General features: G+C 44.8%; 1 long non-coding RNA gene across 1 annotated transcript; it reads left to right on the top strand.

Annotated features, from left to right (window-relative positions):
• The first annotated feature begins 508 nt into the window (after positions 1–508).
• Positions 509–7,246, top strand: LOC140459035 (uncharacterized). Its single transcript, XR_011953830.1, has 3 exons — positions 509–797; positions 3,207–3,306; positions 6,814–7,246. It is a non-coding gene; the product is annotated as an uncharacterized lncRNA (long non-coding RNA).
• The last annotated feature ends 1,089 nt before the right edge of the window (positions 7,247–8,335 follow it).

Genomic DNA, 8,335 nt, shown 5'->3' with positions numbered 1-8,335 from the left:
GCCCGTAGTGTTAGATGTAGGGGAATGGGTCTGGGTGAGTTGCTCTTTAGATGGTTTGTCTGATCTAAAAACCTCTTAAATGACCTTCCCAACCCCCTCTGTACTCCTCAAAGATGTATCTTAAAGTTGTTCTCTTTAATCAATATTTCCAGCATTCGTGAAGCACCTTAGGAGAATTGTCAGTGTGAAAGGCTCCATACAATGAAGGTCGTTGTTGTTAATGTCCGACATGAGGAGAAACAGGAATGAACACTCTCATACCTGATGAACAGCAGCAAAAGCAGGAAGCACTGAGCATGCTCCAGCCCACAAAGGGCCTCTGGTGATTGATCTCAGTGCAGGACCAATAAGAGGATGGGGACGGGGCTGGAAGGCAAGGTAGTGCCGGTTGGTCTGAGTGAATGAGAGGCGTGGCTACACTCAACCACGTGATAAGCTTCTGGATTCGTGGTGCTGGAAGAGCACAGCAGTTCAGGCAGCATCCAAGGAGCAGCGAAATCGGCGTTTCGGGCAAAAGCCCTTCATCAGGAATAAAGTGATACCACGTGATAACCTTCACTGGCAGCACTGTGATGTTGTGACCAAGGCATTAGAAATGTGTGAAGGTGCAGGGCATGGTTAAGGAAAGACATATTGACCAGGAAGAGAAGGAAATTTTAATGGAACGGGCTGAGACGTTTTACAGAACTTAGTGCACATCGGAAAACAAGAGTCCCATTGCCTGTGGAGAGGGTGATGTTTGACTACCTTGTACAGCTGCAGTTGGTGTGGTGAAGGTGCTCCCACAATGTTCTTGGGTAAGAGATGTTACAGATTATTCACTCAGCGACAGTGAAGAGTTGACAATGTGTGTGCAAATTAACAACAGTTTGTATTTTTATCATTTTTATAATTTCACAGAAATTGAGAATTTCTGACATAAGGCCACAGATGGGGATATTAGGTCAGGTGATCAAAAGTATTGCCAAATAAGCAGGTTTTCAGGAATACCTTAAAGGAGGAAAGCAAGTCTGAGAGGGTCAGGGTGCGAATTCCAGACTGTGTTGCCTTGGCAACTGTCAAAACAGCCAGACCGGTGAAGCAATGAATAAACACATCTTTGGGAGTCTGAAAGAAAATGAGTTGTCGAGGTCTCTCAGGTTGTGTGGTGCAGGGAGACAGGGATGTTCACAGCCAGGAATTACATCAAGCGAGAGAATTTTAAATTGTTGCTTGTAAATAGGAGCCTTTTGATGGATCAACAAGTTTTGGTACAAGTGAGCACTTGGGCAGTAGGGTTTTAGATATTCTTGAGCTTATATGTAAGTTGAATGTGGGAGGCTGGCCAGGTCTGTGTTTAGATAACGAAGTCTGGAGATAACACAGGGATGGACAAATATTTCAGTAAATGAGCTGAGACTAGGGTGGAGTTGGGTGATGTCACTGATGTAGGAATAGCAGTTTTGGAGTCACTCCCCCTCACCCATTCACAAATATTGTTCCCTGTCCTGTCTGTCCTTTCTGGTTACGTCCTTCTCTCCAATTCTGCTAAGAACGAATATTTGACCTCAAGGTTGTTGGAAAATCCTGCTCCATCTCCACTCTCCCTTTCCTTTCTGAATTCCTCATATGTGCTGTCCATCCAGGATCTATCTTTGTCCCCTCCTGTATCTCACCTACATACTGCCAGGAGGTGACATCGTATTGGTTTCCCATGTACACTGACGATGCCCAGCTCTCTCTCCCTATCATCCCTCTCCATTGCTCCACTGTTACCCATTCATCAAACTGCTAACCACTCGATTGGCTGCAATTTCCTCCAATGAAACACTGCAATGGTTAAACCCATTGCCTTCAGTTGCTATTACAAATTCCCTTCCCTTACTGCTGACCCCCTCCCTCTCACTGGGAAATGCCTGAGGCAGACCTACACTCTTCATAATATTACTCTCATATTCTGACCCCAAGGTGATCTTCTGATCAGACATCTACACAATCGCAAACACCAGGAACTCCAATCTCTAAAATGTTGCTTTTCGCCACCTCACCCCAGCTCCATTGCTATTGAAACCCCTTACCCATGTCTGTGTTGCATTAAAGTTGACAAATCTAAAACAGAACCCTTGATTCTGCAAATGACCCAGAGTCTGGTTCCAGGTTCCCTCATGATGGGACACATCCTCTCAGTATTTACCCTTTTATATCCCTTAATAAGCCAATGTGTTTCAATAAGATCCCCTCTCATTCTCCCCCAAATCCAGTGAGTCGAGTCCCAACTTCTTCAGCCTTTTCTTAAAAGAGAGTCCCTGCAAACCAGGGATCATCCCTGTCAATCTTCTCTAAATGCCTCCGATGAAGTGATGTCTTTCCTTATATAAAGGGTCCAAAACGTCTCTCATTATTCCATATGTAGTCTCACTCGCACTTTATCAAGTTGCTCTCAGGTATATACTCCAAACTCTTACACTGCAAATCCCTTCAAACAAGGAACAACGTTTCATCTCCCTTCCTGATGACCTGTTGTAACTGTGTGCTGGCTTTCTGTGTTTCCTGCACGATTACCTCCTGGTCTCTTTTGTGTTGCAGTTTTCTACAGTTTCTACCATTTAAATAGTCCATTGTTCTTTTATTAACTCCTCCAAAATGAACAACTTCACATTATCCCAAGTTATGCTCCATTTGCCAACTTGGTGTCCACGTCTCCAACGAATCCCTCTCTGTAAACAGTTTATAATCCTTTTGGAAGTAAACTGGTCTGAATTTTCTCGGAGATTCCCCCCTCATTCTTCTCAACCTTTCCAGGGAGCACCGGGCAGTGTGAAGCATGCTGAGTTGCTGTCTTTTCAGAGAGACTCTTTGGAATGATTGGGAGGATCTTGCTGCACATTGGTCAGAACTTGCCCATCAAGCTGCATGAGCCTTTCACACCCCATGTTTTATTGATGAGGCACAGCAGCAGCACGGAAGGAAAGAAAAGGAAGAAAATCCTGCTGTCCGCATCTCACTGACTCTTGGAACATTCTCTTCCATGTGTCAAAGATCTGCCCTGTTCAGTCACATGAAGTCCCAAGGTGGAAACTCATAGAAACCCACACAGATTTCCCCCTGAACTGACTGCTGGTCTCCACAAGGGGTGATGTGTCCAGTCATCCTGGACCAGGAGGAGGGGATGGTGTGAGTTTCTAACCTGACCTGACAGTGACAGATTTTATAAACTTGTATTACAGGATACTACAGGTGGATATTCAGATAGGAATCTCAGTAATTGTAACGCCAAACTCTGATTGAATTACTCCATTCATCAGGACCTGGATATTTGCACTGTGTGTGAGTTTTTTGTTCCAGCTCATTTCCATTTTCTGCATAAAAATTCTCCTTTGAATCAAACCGTCCCTCAATAGATCTCCCCGAAATCTTCAATATGTGTCCAGTAATCCATTTACGATGAATTGATGAGTGTAAGGTTTAACATCCTGATGTATATGTTTTGTAAGCACTTGTCTCTCAGCTCCCCTCAATTTCCTTTGCTACAAGGAGAACAATCTCAGTTTTCCCAAACCCCTGATTCCCCAGTGTTTGTTTGCTCTCTGTAAGGCACACATCAGGATCGTGTTGGAACATTCTCCACTTGCCTGCATCAGTGCAGCCCTCAACAGTATTAAAGAAAGCGAACATCCTCCAGGACAAAGCACTGTGCCTGAGTGGTGTCCCATCCACCACCTTCAGCATTCCCTCTCTCCACCTCCGATGCACAGTGGCATCACTGTCTAAAAGGTAAAGTCAGTATTGTCCTACCAGACCATAGGGCTGCTCTCTTATTAGGGAGAGATGTCTGGTGGTGGTTTAACCTGAAGGTTACCACAGCCCAGGCAAGGGGAGAGGTTGAGAATGAGAGTCCATCTATTATAGATGGATATTCTTGATATGTATGAACAACACCCATGTCCCTGCAACTAAAATCCCCCATTCCTTGAACCATCCTGGTAACTCTCCTGTGCCCCCTCTCAGGGACCCTGCCATCCTTCCCAATGTGTGGGCGACCTCTGGTTTCACAGACCCAGCTGCTCTGTGTTCCTGTGGGTGATGTCATCATTGAGCAACAGTTGCACTCAACCTCACTGTCTGTGAGGGTGGGAGACACAAATCCCCAAAACATTTGAGATGTATTTAGTGTGCACTTGCTATGCCATGATAGATGACACTTTTCCACAAGTACTGGAAAATAGATGAGGATAGTTCGGTGGTAGTTTTCTTTCTCACAGACTCGATGGACCACCAGAGCGTTTTTCTGTTCTGTTTACCGCTGAGATGTTTATTATAAGAATATGACAGGCTCCATTGGACATCAGGTCAGAAAAGGTAATACTAGAATAGATGACATGTGATTGGTCGATTTTCTTGGGAGGAAAGTGAGACGCAGAGATTTAAGAGGAAATTCAGAAGCTCAGCGCAGGAATTGTAAAGGGCCATTATCAAGTGAGAAATAAACATTGGGCATCCTGAAAGGACATATAGCAGAGCTTTGAGAGACTGGAGGGGATTAGACATGGGGAGGATAATGAAGCTGGAGGAGATGCAAGTTGGAAAGGATTGTGAGGTGGAGGATGTTACAGAGATAGAGATATTTTGTGATAGAGGTTTTTGGATATTGAGGCTGGAGTGGAATTATAGAGATGAGGAGGATTTGTAAGGCTGGAGGAGGTGACACTGATAGGGAGAGTTCCAAACATAGAGGAATTTACAGAGATAACGAGTCATAAAGTTACACAGCATCGACACAGACCCTGTGGTCCAACCAGTCCGTGTCGACCATAAATTCGAACTGAACTAATCGCACCTGCCTCCACTTGGTCCAAGTCCATCCGAGCATTCCCTATTGATATACGGGTCCAAATGTTTTTTTTCCTATTAGAATCCCATTCCCCTACCCTTTTGCTCTATATTTACACCTGACTAATTCACTCAACCCAATCATCCCTGAACACTATGGGCAATTGAGCACGGCCAGTTCACCTACCCTGTACATCTGTGGATTGTGGGAGGAAACGGCAGCACCTGGAGGAACCCACGCTGTCATGGGGAAGAATATGCAAACTCCACATGGACAGTCACCCAACACAGGAATTGAGCCTGTGTCCCTGGCGCTGAGAGGTAGCAGTGCTAACCGTTGAGCTACTGTGCCACCCTGAAATTGTAATTGCATTCACATCAACCATGTCCTCTGCAAGTTTATTCCACATGTGAACCACTCTCTGTGCAGAAACAAAAAATAAAATCCGGAACTTCTTTTTAAAGCCTTACTTTTTAACGTGAGAAACGTATGTCCCCAATCTTGAATCGCGCCCCCTCCTGGAAAGGGCACCTGCTGTTCACATTACCGAAACTCTTCAAGATTTTATAAACCTGTAATAAGGTCACCCCTCAGCCTCCTGTGCTCCAGTGAAAAAGGACCCAGCCTATCCAGACTCTGCTTATAACTCAAACCATCCATTCCCATCACCATCCTGGTAAATCTATTCTGAACCTGCTCCAATTTCATAACATCCTTCCTATAACAGCACAACCAGAACTAGACACAGTATTCCAGAAGAGGCCTCCCCAACATCCTGTACAACCTCAACATAACGTCCTAACTCCTATATTCAAAGATCTGAGCAATGAAGGCAAATGTGCTAAACCGCTTCTGAACCACCCCGTCTGCATGTGACACATAGTTCAAAGACCTGAACCCCTCGGTCTCTTTGTTCCATATCACTATCCGAGGCCCAACTTTTAATCAGTGTAAGTCCAGCCTTCGTTTGTTTTATCAAGATGTAATATTTCGCATTTATTCCAATCCAAAAATCACAAACATCCTTTGAGTATAAAGGCAAGAGGAGTACACTTAAGAGTTAAATCAGTAAGGCAAAAAGGGGACAGGAGACCGCTTTGGCGAATAGGGAAAGGGTTTTTACAAATACATTAAGAGCAAATGGGTCACTAGAGAGAGAATAGGCCACCTCAAAGATCAACAAGGCAGCCTATGTGTGAAGACACAGGAGATGGGGTTGTTGGGGGGATACTAAACGAGTGGCATCAGTTTTTACTGTGGAGAAGGACAGATTTGTGGAGGTTGTCAAGATTAGAGATCGTGAGGGTGATGAGACAGGAGGAGATTGGAGGATGTTACAGAGATTGAGATGTTTGTGATACCAGAGATAGCGATGGTTCTGAGGCTAGAGAGGATTTCTAGAGATAAGGAAGAGTTTAGCCTGGATGAGGTGACAGTGATCTGGGGAGTTGTGAGCATGGAGGAATTCACAAAGATAGTGAGAGTTAAAGTCATAAAGTGATACAGAACAGAGACAGACCCTGTGGTTAAACCATTCCGTGTCGACCATAATTCCCAACTCATCTAATCGCCCCTCCCTCCGCTTGGTCCACATTCATCCAAACATTTCCTATTTATGTACTTGTCTAAATGTCTTTTAAACATTGTAATTGTATTCACAGCTGCCTCTTTTTCTGGGAGTTCACTTCACACATGTAAAAGTAAAAACAAATCCCCAATTTACTTTTTAAACCTTTCTCATCTATTTTCAAATTGTATGCACTCAGGTCTTGAATTCCTCCCTCCCACCCACCCCCCCCACCCCACCCCCGGCCATTCACCGTGTCTACACGCTTCATGGTTTTATAAACCTCTAAGTTCATCCATCAACCTCCTACGCTCTAGTGAAAAAGCGTCCCAGCCTATCCAGTTTCTCCTTGTGACACAATCCCTCCATTCATGGCAACATCCCGGTTAGTCTCTTCTGAATCCGCTCCAATTTAATAATATCCTTCCTATAACAGCACAACCAGAACTGGACACAGTATTCCAGAAGAGGCCTCCCCAACATCCTGTACAGCCTCAACCTAAATTCCCAACTCCGGTACTCAGTGGTCTGAGCAATGAAGGTAAGTGTGCTAACCACCTTCTTCTACAAGTTCCACTCCTGACTCTGATGGACAGTAACTGCAGAATCAGAGTCCTGCAGTGATGTGTGAACTCTACACCACACGGAGCAGGGGGATGACCACTTCCCTGTGTGCACTCACTGGTGTCTCAGTCGTGTTGAGTCTCAGCAAATCCCTTGTCACACAGAGAGGGAAACAGCTCCTACCCAGTGTGAACCCGCTGGTGTCTCAGGGAGTCAGGATGACTCACTGAATCCCCTCTCACACCCTGACCATCTGAATGGCCTCTCCCCTGTGTGGGCTCACTGGGGTCTCAGCAGGTGGTGCATTTGAGTGAATCTCTCCCCAAATTGGGAGCAAGTGAATGGTCATTCTCCAGATTGAGCTTGCTGGTGTTTCAGCAGATCAGAGGACTGAGTGAATCCTTTCCCACACATGGAGCAGGTGAAGGATCTAAATCCATTGTGCCCGCTCTGGTGCCTCAGCAGATTGTAAGATCGAGTAAATCCCTTCCCATACGTGAGGCAGGTGAACAGCCTCTCCCCAGTGTGACTGTGTCAGTGAGTGTCCCACTGGGAGGGGTAAGTAAATTTCTTCACATTTACACAGCTTCGCCCTGGTCCCGTTACATTGGTGTCTTCCCAGATCACATGACTGGTTAAATATTTGACCAGCTGCCTAACATGGGAATGATTTCTCTGAGCTAGGAATGCTGCTTTCCCCTTTTATATTACTGATAAGGATCAGGACCTACAGAATTGGACGACTCTGCAGTCGATGTGATGTTAAAGCTGAGTTTTCTATCTGTGAACTCTCTCTCTGTGAAACAAGTTTTTCCCTATCATTACTACAACTGCCAACACCAGCTCTCCCTTAAGCTCTCCTGAATTTCTAAATTTGGACTAATGCAAAGAACTCAGAAATGTGCTTTTCTCTCACTTGTTTCTGAAAGTAAATTGGAGCCATTTTGAATAAATTTATACACGTTACCAGCAGAACTCATGCCTACTCTGTCATTTACGATTTGTAACCCAGGGGAAATTTGTTACCATCTTCGATGGCCGTTATAATGCTCTGCCCACTTCTCTGGAGCCAGGATAAGTCAATTCTAACAATTACCAATAGATTGTATCTGAACAGAATGTCCCCACAACAGTAGGCACTCTGATACTCAGTGCCCATCATTTAAGTTCTTTTTCTTAAAGCCCCTCATGTGTCTGGCAATCTGGCAATACAATTGAAGATATTTTATACAGTAACCTTTCAGTCTCAATTGTCGGTTCCAGTCCTTGAAGCAGCCAGTAACACACCATAGTGACTTGAATTCTAACAGCAGCATTGCCTTGGCAGAAGAGATTGAGGAGAATGAAGCTGTCTTCTCTGGACTATCTAAACATGGAACACTTCAAATGAACAA

Source organism: Chiloscyllium punctatum, chromosome 34 (assembly GCF_047496795.1).
Source record: "Chiloscyllium punctatum isolate Juve2018m chromosome 34, sChiPun1.3, whole genome shotgun sequence".
NCBI lineage: Eukaryota > Metazoa > Chordata > Chondrichthyes > Orectolobiformes > Hemiscylliidae > Chiloscyllium > Chiloscyllium punctatum.
This window is presented reverse-complemented; position numbering and strand designations above follow the sequence as displayed.